The sequence below is a fragment of the Artibeus jamaicensis genome, unplaced genomic scaffold, assembly GCF_021234435.1.
Source record: "Artibeus jamaicensis isolate MK-2021 breed Jamaican fruit bat unplaced genomic scaffold, CSHL_Jam_final scaffold_1283, whole genome shotgun sequence".
Taxonomy (NCBI): domain Eukaryota; kingdom Metazoa; phylum Chordata; class Mammalia; order Chiroptera; family Phyllostomidae; genus Artibeus; species Artibeus jamaicensis.
In genome coordinates, this window is record NW_026522028.1 from 8,854,838 (window position 1) to 8,869,806 (window position 14,969).

The 14,969-nt window shown below is 38.2% G+C and overlaps 1 pseudogene; it reads left to right on the top strand.

Moving 5' to 3' along the window:
* Positions 1-13,493: 13,493 nt before the first annotated feature.
* LOC119038377 (40S ribosomal protein SA-like) lies at positions 13,494-14,342 on the top strand (annotated as a pseudogene).
* Positions 14,343-14,969: the final 627 nt, after the last annotated feature.

Here is a 14,969-nt window from a genome sequence, read left to right on the forward strand (position 1 = left end):
CTCAGACGTTTGTAGCTGGGGTAGCTGGGTTGTTGTGGTAAACGATGTAGAGGACTGGAGAACAGCCCCAGGTGCGTTCTTCTGAGGCAGGACAGTCCAGGATGCAAATAGACTAGCGGAGAAGCAGTTAGACCTAGAGGTCTGGCGACATTTTGTGTAGGGAAAAGCCGGAAGTAAGGTAAATCGTTGAGGCCTTAGCTAGTATGGGAGCCGATGAGGTTCAAAAAACTTCTTCCCATCTACATTCTTGGCATTATTCGGGCTCCATCTACATTCTTGGGATTATTTGGGCTGCTCAGGGTTTGTTTTGTTTTGTGTTTTGTGGGGGTTTTTTTTTTTGTTGTTTTTTTTTTTCATTATCCAGTCCCGGAGCCCAGTCCACGGAGTTCTCTTACACTATCAGCCAGTGTACTTGCTGCTTTTTCTTTTGAAGGTTGAAACGTATTGCAGTTGAGAGATATTCTTATTAGAGAAACTGCCACAAAACCTGCCCTCTTCGGGAAAAACACTTACCATACGCTTCTCGGTGCTTTGATTGAAGGTAATGTACAGTTCTGAAATGAATAGTCAAATGCAGTGTGAGATTGTTAAGGCCCCCACAGATAGTGAGTTCCTGAAATGCAAATAATATCTTCAGCAAATCGAACACTTTGAAGGGAACCTTGAGAACTTTGTAGAAATTAGTAGAAAAGGTCATTGCATTTTGGATTTAAAAATGAATATCTTTTAAGTACCAGTATATCCCAAATGTCGCCTTAGGCATGACTATTAAGGAAGATATTTATTACTAATTTGAATAGCAAATTTAAATGCGAGTCCTGTATTTGTATTTCTGTGAATTTTGGCAGGCTCTCTTTTAGTGTCTTTTTATTGTTGTTCAAGTACAGTTGTCTCCATTCCCCTCCACCACTAACCCCCTCCCCAGTCATCCCCAACTCCCAACCCCCTTGGTTTCGTCCATGTGTCCTTTACAGATGTTCCTGAAAACCCTTCCCCTCCCCCCCATTATCCCTCCCACCTCCCCTCTTGTTCCTGTCAGATTGTTTTTAATTTCAAAGCCTCTGGCTATATTTTGTTTGCTTGTTTGTTTTGTTGATTAGGTTCCATTTACAGGTAGGATCATATGGTATTTGTGTTTCATGGCTTATTTCACTTAGCATAATGCTCTCTAGTTCCATCTATGCTGTCCAAGTGTAAGGCTCCTTCTTTCTTTCCGCTGCATAGCATTCTATCATGTAAATGTACCATAGTTTTTTGTTCCATTCATTTACTGATGGGCACCTAGGTTGCTTCCAGCCCTTGGCTATTATAAATTGTGCTGCTACTAACATTGGGGTGCATAGGTTCATTTGGATTTGTGTTTCAAGGTTCTCTGGGTAAAGTCCCAGCAGTTGAATTGCCAGGTCAACAGGCAGTTCCATTTTTAGTTTTCTGAGGAAATCCTATACTGTTTTCGATAGGGGCTCTAGCAGTCTGCACTCCACCAACACTGTACTAGAGTTCCCTTCTCTGCACATCTTCTCCAACCCTTTTTGTTTGTTGATTTGTTTATGATGGCCATTCTCACTTGTGTGGAGTGGTATCTCACTGTGGTTTTAGTTTGCATATCTCTGATGGCTGGTGATGCTGAATATCTTTTCATGTGTCTCTGGGCCCTCCGTATGTCCTCCCTGGAGAAGTGTCTGTTTAAGTCCTTTGCCCATTTTAAAATTGGGTTGTTTGTGTTCCTGGAGTGGAGTCCTTTGAGTTCTTTATATATTTTGGAGATCAAACTTTTTTGTCTGAGGTATCATTGGCAAGTATGTTTTCCTATTTGTTTGGTTCTTTTTTCGTTTTAATGCTGTTTTTTTTAGCCATGCAGAAGCTTTTTATTTTGATGAAATTCCACTTGTTTATTCTTTCTTTTATGTCCTTTTCTGTAGGGGGCATATCGGTGAATATATTGCCGCATGGACTATCTGAGATTTTCCTGTCTGGCAGGCTTTTTTAGCGAGAAGATTAATTTAAACCCTCTGTGTCATGAAAGCTGAAATTAACTGGTCAGTTTAATGTGGACATTGAAATAACGAGTGCATCACCAATCTGAAATAGAAGCACAGCTCTTTCTTCCTCCACCAGAGATTCTATGTATTTATTTGGAGTTGGTTCAATTTACGATTCTTGCAGAACACTGCCATAATGTCATGAAGAAGGAATTTTTCTGTGATGTTAGAAAGGTGTCACGATACTGTAAATATATCCCAAGATAGGTAAGAGGCTTAGGGATGGGGGGCTTTCAGGCAAAGAACTGTCTTCAGAGACTGTTAATTGTGATTGTTATGTTAACCTCAGAGTTTTGGCAAATGAATTATTTGGGGTTATGTCAGTAAATTTTCAAAGGGTTACAGTAAACTCCTAAGTAAGGAAATCAAGATTTCCCTTAGAGTAATTGCAAGGTCAATGTAAAGTCAATTAAACATAGAGATACATAGTCTTCTGAAAAGAGGGAAGAGTTCACCTATGTAGTCTTCTGAAGAGCGGGGACAGTTCCAATGCTTATAATAATGGAAAGACACATAAAAGAATATTTATGGTGTCCCATAGAGAATAGCACAGCCACCTGAAAACCACCTGAAAGTCTATCAAGAGTAACATGGATAAATCATTTAACATATAATTCTATAATGGAATAATATACAAAAATGAGGGCTCATGAATTAAAATTATAGCAATATGAGTTAATCTTAAAACAGTGATGAACAAAAACACAGTTGAGAGAAGAATATTCCATAATTTCGTTTTTATGCAGATCATTATAGTTTTCATGTGAAATAAAGGTATTTATAAAAGCAAGGCAATAATTGACTTAAATTCAGGATAATTATTAAGAGGAGAAGAGGAATTTAAAATCTGGAAAGGGAAAGCTAAAAAAATTATTGAAGAAATATATAGATTATCCTGGATATAGGCATGCTGTTGCCTCTTTTATTGTTTTTTGACTGACATATATGTATACATATACATATAGGTATTCATATACATTTATACACCCTTTTTTTCGTATGGTAGATTGCATAGTAGTTCATTAACAAGGAGTCTTACTCAACGATGGACCACAAAATCAAAACCAAACAAAACAATCAAACACCCACCTAGGGGAACTAAACCATTAAACTCTATCATGCCCATTCTGGGTTGGTCCTGGGGAAGGAATCCTTAATAATTTGATTTGAAAATATGCCTAGCCACATTTTCAGGACAGTTCCCCTGTTAGAGGCTGAATCAGGTTATTTTAATCCGATGCTATTGTATTTGACTTGATTTTTCTAGAATACAAACTGATGAAGCAAAGTGATCGTGAATTGGCTTTTCATTTAAGTTTGCATTTAATTTATTTGATCCATTTGGTATAGTTCCATTCATAGTCATAGGGATGGAATTCACATTCATTCATTCATTCTCCAGAAATTTATCTGGAGTCTCTAAATAAACACCACGTGCTTTTCTAGGTTCTGGTGAAGGTGGTAATCCCTTCACTCATAGAGCATACAAATAGGGGGGAAAGACAACGGACAAGTCATCATGTAGGTCATATGAGGCACTGATGAGTGGTATGAAGAGAAGTAAAGGTGTGCAATAGATATGGACTGGAGGTTGTTATTTTAGATAGTGCATTAAAAGAAGGTCTCTTTTATGGGATGACACTTCAGCAAGGGCTGAAAAAAGAGAGAGAAATGGAGCATGGAAACTTCTAGGATAAGAATATTCCCTGCACAGTGACACTGAGTGCAAATGCTCTAAAGTAGTAGCAGAATATGAGTGTTCACAGCACTTCCAGGAGGCCACCGTGACTGAAACAATGCAGGTAAGCATGACAGAGAGTGTCAGACAATGGGATCAGGAGACAGAAAGGTCAGCTACATAGAGCCTTTCTGTCCATCATCAAGAATTTTAACTTTTCTTTCATTCTGTGTGTAGTGGAAAGCCTTTAGAAGCTTGTGAGTGGGGGAATGGCATTGTCTGACTGACTTTTCAAAAGATGACACAGGCTGCTGTGTGGATAATAGAATGAGGTAAGAAGAGACAGCAGAAGTACTAAACTATTGTTCTAATTAGGGTGAGAAATTAGGGTGGCTTAAATGAGGGTGAAGATGGGACAGGTGGTGAAAACTGTTTAGGTATGAGATATATTTTCAAAGTGTAAATTTCAACATTTAATCCTAAATTGAGTGTGAATGTGAGATGGATTCATCAGGCTACTGGCAAGAAATGCATATCACTTGGGCAATTTGAAGCAGTTCCTAAGTGGGATTTTTACAAAAGTGAGAGAAAGCTGTAAGGACTTCACAAGGGAAAGGTCAGGACCTCAGGGTCTTTAAGAAGAGGAAGACGTTATATTGTACCTCTAGGCCTAAAAGTGGGGAAGTTAGAGAGCAGTTATCAAAAACCTGAGACAGAAAGGGCAGTGTGGAGAATCTGACCTGTCAAGGGCTATCATTTACCATTCCTTGGTAAAATGATAAGGAGAGGGCCAGGGAGACAAATTTCCCAAACTAATTCTCCTCTCTCTGTTGTCCTGGTGGTACTTCCCACTGAGTCATGTGCAGAAGGTAGAATTTTGTATCCTGTAACTTTACTGAACATATAGATTCCAACAGTTTTTGTGTGTGCCTATGGTATGTGTGCTAGTAGTCTTTAGAGTTTTCCATATATAAGGAAATGTCATCTGCAAACAGTTCATTTTACTTCACACTTTCCAATTTGGATGCCTTTCATTTATTTATTTTTTCCTAATGTCCCTGGCTAGGAGTTCCAGTACTGTGTTGTATCGATGTGTCAAGAGCAGCTGTGCTTCATATTTTCCTGATCTTGAAGGTAAAGTGTTCAGCTTTTTCACTGTTTAGTGTGATGTTAGCTGTCAGCTTTTCATCTATGGTCTTTATTATGTTGAAGTGAGTTCCTTCTATACCTAGTTTTTAAAGAATTTTTGTCATGAAAGGGCATTGGATTTAGTCTAGTTTGGGTTTTGGGGTTTTCTTTTGCATTTACTATGATGATTGTGTGACTTTTACCCTTCATTCTGTTAAATGGTGTATCAGTTTGATTAATTTGCTTATGTTTTTTCAATGTATGATATTGAGTATGCTATTATACTTGTCTCATGTTTTTCTCCCCTTTATTCCCTCCTCCCTGTACCCCCTCCCATCATCACTCCTGCCACCTTAGTTCATATCCATAAGTCATACATATAAGTTCTTTGGCTTCTGCATTTACCATAGTCTCTTAACCTTCCCCTGTCTATTTTGTATCTACCATTTATGCTTATTTTCTGTACCTTTCCCCCACTCTCCCCCCACCCCCTATCCACTGATACTCCTCCGTGACATGTCCATTTCTGTGAATCTATTCCTGATCTAGTTGATTTGCTTATGTTGAACCATCCTTGCATCCCAGGGATAAATCCTATATGGTCACGGTGTATTGCCATTTTAATGTGCTACTGAACTTGGTTTGCTATTTTTCCTTGTTGTTGAGGAGTTTTGCATCTATTTTCATTAGGATTGTTCACTGATAGTTTTCCTGTAGTGTGCTCATCTGGATTTGGATTCAGAATAACTGAGAATGAACTATTCAAAAGCAAATTGAGGAAAAAAATGTCATTTGCAATAGCACGAGAAAGAATAAAATATTTAAGAATAGCTTAACAAAGGAAGAACAAGACTTGTATGTACAATTGAAACTACCAAACATTGATGAAAGAAATTAAAGAAGACACAAATAATTGGCAAGACATGTAGTAGTTAGTGTCCATGGGTTGGACCACTTAATGTTGTGAAAATGTCCACACTATCCAAGGTGACCTACACATTCCATGTAATTCCTATGGGAAGGGAGCTTGCCATCAAGATAGTCTGTTTTTAACCTGGATTACCACTGGTTGTTCTATACTAGTGACAATGATTGACTAGTAAGGGTAAAAACTGATAATGCAGGGGAGGTGGGAGTTTTAGGAAGAACAGTCTTTTTTTTTTTCGAGAGAGAGAGGGGAAGGGAAGGAGAAAGAGTGGGAGAGAAATATCAATGTATGGTTGCCTCTCATGCATCCTCTGCTGGGAACTGGCCTGCAGCCCAGGCATGTGCCCTGACTGGGAATCGAACCGCGATACTCTGGTTCGCAGGCCCGCGCTCAATCCACTGAGCTACGCCAGCCAGGGCAGAAGAACAGTCTTGAATAGGGGGTGGGTACAGAATGGAATGCATAGGTAGGGGAATTGTAACAGGAAAGGAAAGAAAAGATTTAGCACAGAGGCAGTAGAATGCCATCTCTGGTGTTGGGGAAATGTGCGTACTCTTTTCTAATAGCTTCCGTTCTCCCAGTGAGTAAAGAAGGAAGGATATCAGCCATGAATGAGGAAGATGAAAGCTGTGCTGGGTCCTTGAGGCACAAGAAGGTGTGGAATAGTCATCTCAGCGAATGGGAGTAGGAGTCCAATAGGGGAACAGAGAATGTTTGCCTAGAAGCAGAGAGGGTCCACTTGTGGTTTGATCCCATAAAAGGGAAGTGAGACAGCATGGTTGTTAGTTTTTGTCTGCTTCAGATACTGGAGGACAGGAGCAGAGCAGGCAAATATCCAGGTTCAAGATAAAATCTGAGTTCTTTTTATCTGCTAATCTGCTAGTTGGGGATAATCCGTTATCCCCAATCTGCTAGTTGAAGATAATGGAGGTTTCAGGGGCCAAGGAGTTTGTTTATATGTATTGACATTTTTCAGTATAGAACCAGGAATTTAACTATATAAAAGAGAATTAAGGACAAAAAGAGTGAGATAAAGAGGGCAAATTTGATAGGGTCAGTTGATTGGAGGTCCCAGTGGAGGCCACTTTTGCTGTGATCAGCAAGTGTGTTCAACCATCGAGAAAGTAGAGTTCATTTTTTCCTTCACTGCCTTATTGCCTATATGTAAGATATATGAAAGTTCAGAGGACAGGATGACCCAGAACACTATGTTCTGTACCCTAGCTATGAAAGCAAAAGCAATTTGATTAAAAGATTAAAGTAATTCATTCTCAGACATGGCTGACTGATAAGCTTAATTTTCCCAGAAGCTATTTCCTTATTCTAAAAGAAAGTTCCTACTCTAAGAGAAAGATTTTTATAGAAACAGTTCTCAAACTCTTTGGTCTGAGGACCCCTTCGGCATTCTTAAAATTTTTTGAGAAATCCAAAGTAATCATCCATATGTGATTTATCTCTACTGATGTTTGCCACAGTAGGAATTAAAGCTGATAAATTTTAAAACATTTATTAACTTATTTAAAGAAGAATAATAAACCCACTACATGTTAACATAAATGGTTTCCCAAATGTAATTTTTCCAAAATAAAACAAATTTCTTTTCCCAGTGTTGCATATTTCTTACACCATGTCTGGAAATGTCACCTGTACATTTGTAAGAGAGTTAGGGGGGAAAATCACAAAGAACATTTTAAGATTATCATGGCCATAATTTTGACCTTTGAGACCCACTAAAAAGGACTCAGGGACCCACTTCCCTTCTCACAGGTCCCAAAGTGTACTGTAAGAACTGCTGATTTCTTATAAACATACAGAGAACAAGTTGGATTTTATCTACTTGATGACGGGTAGATACTTCAGTAATTTAAGTGAGAATTGGCCTTGCATTTTATAATAATTACTTTCAGGAAGGGGAATAAGCTAGATAGGTGTAAGGTTAGAGGCTTCAAAACTAAATTCGAACAATTTCTCGCATTCTATCTGGAAGAACTGTTTTTCAAACACATGGATGACACCATTGATACTTTTTTATGTGTAGTTTCCTCTACTCAAGAGTAAGTTACTTGAATGTGAGTACTGCTTTTGATTAATCTTTTATAGCTACAGCTTTTGGTAGAGAGTCCAGTGTAGGCACCAAGTAAAGATTTTTTGAAAACAAATGAAAGTACCAAGTAAACAGCTATCAGAATATTGCCAATAAATGATGATCTAGCCTTGAACTTAATGGCAGTGGCAACAGAGATGGAGCAGATTCAAGAGATGTATGGCATTCACTGTTGACTGACTGGAAATGCTATTGACCTACTTAGTGGATAAGGCCTGTGAAAGAAAGATAAGGAATACCGTTATTTCAGTCATCTACCTTGTGTGACCCTGATTCAGGGAGAACAGGAGGAATAGAATGGGGTGGGGCTTGAGGGGGTGCCTTCTGGTTTTATTTTTAATAGGATGAATTTCAGATACTTGTTGGATTTGAGTGTTTTGGAGCACCTTAGGGGTTATAAAGTTACACAGTGTCTTATCTAATTAAGCCAACATCTCAGTATATTTCAATATTTGTTTTCAGTGTTTTAATATTTAATATTTGTTTTTAATACTTTTGATGTTTTAGTGCTTATTTTTAATGTCTTAGTATCTTAACTATTTGATCAGAATTCTTGGATTTTTGCTGTCCTAAATTAATGATTCTGTTAGCAGATGCTGATTTATTGTCATCCAAGGGGAATTAATGGGCCTGTTGTACAGTGGCTTGTTTTCAAATTCACTGCTTCTAAGTTCCACCCATAATGTGGGGAGTTTAATTGCCCCTATAAAGTTGTGAAGGAATGTGCTGATGTCAACCTTAGTATATATGTGCTGTAAAAAGGAGAAACAGCACTTGACTTATTCACAGAAAGTGTCCAAATCTTTGGTCACCATCCTCATACACCACAAGCCCCAACTGAAGTTGATGACACATTGAAATATGCCTGTCAGCAAGAATGCATTTTCATAGTTCACGGTTATTAAATAGACACCATGTAATTGAAAATAGACAAGCATTATGCAAAGAAAGTATTGTCAACAGAAGGTAACAAAGTCTCATTCAGTTTTTGAGAGAGTAGCCCTAACAGACAAGAAAGAACACTTTAAATAATGAAGGGATTTTGTTCTCATGTCCTTTATTGTCACTCATCTTTCCATCTGGCCAGAGTTGCTATTTTATCCAGTACTTCCTCATATAGTGTTATCCTGTCTTTACATTTTTGTTTGTAATCTACTCTGCAAGCCTAATTATTTCCCTGTCCCAAGAGGATGTGAATAATTTTAGAGTTAAAAGAGAAGCGTCTGCAAAAACAGAAAATACATGTCATTTCATTATAATTAGTGTATTTGTCTTTTATAATTTATGCCAAAAATGTATCAATATCTCCAAAGAATGAATGACTACCACCTGTCTTAAAAGATGAATACAGCCCCCAACTCCAATTATTTTCACTGCCTCAAATAAAAAAATGTGTTAATGAAAGTTGGAGCTATTAATATGTATCACACTTTTCTATTGTTTGTATAATTTAGTGAGTCACAGAAATTGTACTATTCAAGAAAAATAAAAATATAATTTTGAAAGCTAAATTGTCCTTGAGTTTCATCAGTTATTAAATGTGCATTTAATAAAGCACTCAGTGAGCATAGAAAACTATATATTCATGCATCTCAGTAGAGATATTGATATATTTAAATGAATAAGAGAACATTATTTCTAAGGGTATGTAACATGGATAGTGCTGTTAATGTGTGAAATAAAGCTATAAAACTACAATGCAAAAATATACTAGTATAATATAATGGAATTTTTACCACCACCATCCTCCCATGCCTGAGAATTAAGTACTTTATCTTTTTTAGTTTTTTAATTGATTATGCCATTACATTTGTTCTATTCCCCCCTCCATTCCCCTCCACCCTGCAAACCCCTTCCCCACCACTCCCCCCTTTAGTTCATGAACACATGTCTCAAGTTCTTTAGATTCTGTATTTCCCCTACTATTCTTACCCTCTCCCCTATCTATTTTCTATCTACTGTCTATGCTACTTATTTTCTGTACCTTCTCCCCCCTTCTCCTTCTCCCACTCCCCTGTTGCTAATCCTCTACATGATCTTCATTTCTATGGTTCACTCCTGATCTAGCTGTCCTCTTAATTTGTTTTTGTTTTAGGTGTGGTTGTTGATAACTGTGAGTTTGCTGTCCTTTCACTGTTCCTATTTTTTTATCTTCTTTTTCTTAGGTAAGTCCCTTTAACATTTCATATAATAAGGGCTTGGTGATGATGAACTCCTTGAATTTGATCTTATCTGAGAAGCACTTTATCTGTCCTTCCATTCTACATGAAAACTTTGCTGGATAGAGCAATCTTGGTTGTAGGTCTTTGGTTTTCATGACTTGGGATACCTCTTTCCAGCCCCTTCTTGCCTGTAAGGTCTCTTTTGAGAAATCCACTGACAGTCTGATGGGAACTCCTTTGTAGGTGACTGTCCCCTTATCTCTTGCTGCTTCTAGGATTCTCTCCTTCATTTGAATCTTGGCTAATGTAATGATGATGTGCCTTGGTGTGTTCCTTCTTGGGTCCAACTTCTTTGGGACTCTCTGAGCTTCCTGGATTTCCTGGAAGTCTATTTCCTTTGCCAGATTGGGGAAGTTCTCTTTCATTATTTGTTCAAATAAGGTTTCCACTCGTGACTGTTCTTCTTCCCCTTCTGGTACCCCTATAATTCGAATGTTGAAACGTTTAAAGATGTCCTGGAGGTTCCTAAGCCTCTCCTCATTTTTTTTGAATTCTTGTTTCTTCATTCTTTTCTGTTTGGTCATTTTTTCCTTCCTTCTGGTCTACTTTCTTGATTTGAGTCCCAGTCTCCTTTCCATTAGTATTGGTTTCCTGTGCATTACCATTCACTTCAATTAGTTTAGCCTTCATATGTTCCTCTAATTTGTGACTAAAATCAACCAGTTCTGTGAGGATCCTGATCACCAGTGTTTTGAACTGTGCATCTGAAAGTTTGGCTATTTCTTCATCACTTGGATTTATTGGCTCTGGGGCTCTAAGTTGTTCTTGAGCCATGTTTTTATATGTTTGTGCCTATGATGTAGGAGGAGATTCGCCTTGGTGTGTACCGGGGCGGGGCCACCCAGGTCGCTGGTTTGTGACACTGTATGTGGGGGCGGGGTCAGAGAGGGAGCAATGGCAGTCCTCTCTGCTCACCCACTCCATCCCACCACTCGCCCACGCCTGTTTATCTGAGCAGAAGTGTGCGAGCCTGCCGCCTTGCGCTGTGAGGTCTCAATGCTCGCCTCTTTACTGGTTTATCTGCACGCAAATGCTCGACTGACCACAGACAGCCAGCCATGCCTCTTCCCCGTGTCCATCCGTAGCTAGCCCGCACCTGGAATCCGTGCCTTCAGCTGCTTGTGTACCGCCCCCCCCCCCATTTGGGGATCTTTTTGGCCAACCCCACTCCACTGCTGGCTTTGCCCCTCTTACCGGTTTAGCTGAGCATTTCATTGTTTTCGGACTCCGTATTGTCAATTTTCTGTGTTGTTTGGTTGCGTTTATTGTTGTTAAAACTTTATTATTTTTAGATTTGGTTGTGCGCGGACGCAAGGTGTTTCTACCTATGCCTCCATCTTGGTGGAAGTCCTGAGCATTAAGTACTTTATATTTTAAAGTTAAACAAAAGTCTATTTTATTAAACATCTATTATCGGGAGTAGTGCCACTCTTTCTCTTCTAATTTCTGTGCAGAAAAAATATTTCTGCTTTGCTCCATTTTTGGAATACTTCCATTTTTACACCTAATGTGATACTTCAAACTATGAAATATGGAAGCCCACATTTCACTATTTAGCAGACTCCCTGCTCACGTATGACACACCCCCTTGCTCTCTTGCCCACACTTTTGCCTCAGTGCTCCAACATGGTGAGCACTTTGGGCTTCTTGTGAACATGGGGTAAATATACTTGGATAGTGCCCAGGGCCAACCTTTTGTAGAAGCACTGGCCATCCTCCTTGCTGCTGCTGTCTTTTGCCACTGATCTATGAATGTTATAAACCTAACATCCTTCCCTATACACAGTTTGGGTACATAGATTGACTGCTTTGCAGATCAACCTATGTTTATATTTCTTCATATATAAACATATCACATTTTCTATTGTTTGTATAATTTAATGAGTGACAGAAATTGTACTATTCAAGAAAAATAAAAATGCAGTTTTGAAAACTGAATTGTCCTTGAGTTCCATCCATTATTAAATGTGCATTTAATAAAGCACTCAGTGAGCATAGAAAACTATATGTTCATGCATATCAACTCTCTGTTTATATGTTCTTTTCTTCACCATTTTTCTCACCTTCCCCACTCACTGCCACCCTATCAACCCACCTACTAAATTAGTACCAACATTTAGATTTTGGGTGAGTTAGAAGATCTCTACTTCTGCTTCTGACTTTAACCATGTTTCTGGTCCAGCTTTTACTGCATACTGTTATTGCCAAGGGTAAGGGATAGAAAATGGTGGTTATAAAGTGCTTTAAAAATTAATGAATCCACTTAATGGGAAATGGGGTAAATGGTAGAATTTGGTCACTTAGACTCAGTTTTATAAAATGAAAATGAGAAGGCTAGATTACATGTTTTCATGGCTAATTTTAGCCAAATGCAAAGTTGTCTCTGTGACACAACATGGCTGATTTTCTTATATGGCTTCTAAATAAACTATAAAGTCAAATTTTAAAAAGAGGTACATATTGTTATAAAGAAGCTTACATAGTGAGAAAGCAGTGACTGTTTATTCTTCATAGAGATTGGTTATAATATTAGAATATTCAGTGGTTATCTCCTGTCAACCTTGGGAAACTGTTCAAGTTTTGCTTCTGAGTTCCAGAGACATGAGCAAGAAATGACACAGATAAAATTATTCTTGCAAAATAAGTTAAATTAAGCTTTGTTTATAAGACTAAACTGCTTTTGTCTGCTCAGTTCAAGGCTGGTATCCATTTTTTAAAGTTTTATCAGTTATGTGATTGAAAATATTTGCTGAAACTCATGATACCATACACTTAAAGTGGATGGACTGTTTTGCATTTAATTATACCTCACTAAAGGCACTTCCTTCTATTCTCCTTTATTCTCTCACTTCAAAGAACTGAGGACTTATCATTTTCATCTTGCTAAACCTGATGTGTGTTATAAAACTCTCTACTTGCAGGGAGCTTTAGATTACACCAATTTTTAAATTTATGTTTTAATTTAAATTCAATAAATTAGTCCTTAAATGGTTATTAACTCAGACATTTTTCTTACTTTATCCTTTTTACATAAATGAAAACATGTTCTTCATGTTTTTTTCAAAAACAAATTTTCTTAAGAATATATTTATTGAATGCCTACTAGATAAATATCAGGTAGTGTAATAGATGCAATGGATAAAAGAGTGAGGAAGACAAATAAAAAGCCATGTCCTGATGTATTAATATTAAGCGATATCTTAAGTAGAAAAAAAATAAGCAGGAGGTGAGGATAGGGATGCTGGGATAAGTATTGTTTTTTTTGCAAAATTTGGAGAAAAAAACGTGGAGAATGTGCTGATTGAACATAGACTTTAACTTTCTGTGCTACCAAGGGAAGGACCCATATGGTGTTCTTGGTTCCCATGTAATTTAAAGGGAAATTTTCACAATGTCCAGAGGCCTTGATGTCCTGCAAATGAAGGAGGAGGATGCCCTCACATTTCTTGCCACAGGAATCTACTTAGATGGCACAACCTTGACTTCCAAATGGAACAGGACATCTACAAAAGTAAAAGTGAGGGTATTTACATCATAAATCTGAAAAGAACCTGTGAGAAGCTTCTGCTGGCAGCCTGTCCCTTTGTTGCCATTGAAAACCCTGCTGATGTCAATGTCATATCATCCAGGAACACTGACCAGTGAGCTGTGCTAAAGTCTGCTGCTTTATTCCTGGACCCTTCATTAACCAGATTCAGGCAGCCTTCCAGGAACCAAGACTTTAGGTGGTTACTGATCTCAGGGTTGACCACCAGCCTCTCACCAAGGTGTCCTATCTTAACCAGCCTACCATCGCTCTGTGTAACACAAACACTCCTCTGTGCTACATGGACATTGCCATCCCTTGTAACAAGGGGGCTCATTCAGCAGGTCTGATGTGGTGTATGCTGGCCTGGGAAGTTATGCACATGTGCAGCACCATCCCTCATGAACACCCATGGGAGGTCATGCCTGATCTCTACTTCTACAGAGACCCTGAAGAGACTAAGAAGGAAGAGCAGTTAGCTGCTGAAAAGGCTGTGACCAAGGAGGAATTTCAGGGTGAATGGACAGCTCCAGTTACTGAGTTTACTGCTGTTCAACCGAGGTCGCTGACTGGTCTGAAGGCATGCAGGTGTCCTCTGTGCCCATTCAGCAGTTCCCTACTGAAGATTGGAGCACCCAGCCTGCCACTGAATACTAGTCTGCAGCCCCCACAGGAACACAGGCCATGAAATGGGTAGGAACAACCACTGAGTGATCTTAAACTCTTATTTCACAAATTCCTAACAGAATGGAAATAAGGTTGATGGAAAATAAACAGTTTCTAAAAAAATAGACTTTAAGAAGGAGAATAAGTAAGGCACATGAATATATATATATATATATATATATATATATATACACACACACACTCAATCCCACTATTATATATATAATATATATAACTTAAAATTTCAATTTTATTTAAAAATTTGTACCTATCCTAATGTGTTCTTAGAAATACATGCATTAATATCTGTCTCATGACTGGCACAAAGTAGGAACATAATAATAATAGCTAATGACATAAAGGGACTACATAATATTTTATCTAAAGTAAGGTAATAAGTCTGGAATTAGTCTGGAGAAAGAGTTGTTAGTCATTGATTTTCCCAAGTCTCATTCTGATTAAAAGGAGAGTGACAGGTTATGAGAATTGATCAGGGAGAGAATAATCAACTTAGCTGCCCCTGAAAAAATTATTATCGAGGGAGGAAGTGGAGAGGGATACCTTAAGGAGCATTTAATTGTGATAATAGAGGGTAGTCTTTGGTCTATGTTGTAATGTATAAGTTACCAAGCTTTGGTTAAAGTGAGTAGGGTACATCTGGAGAGGGTAGAGCTA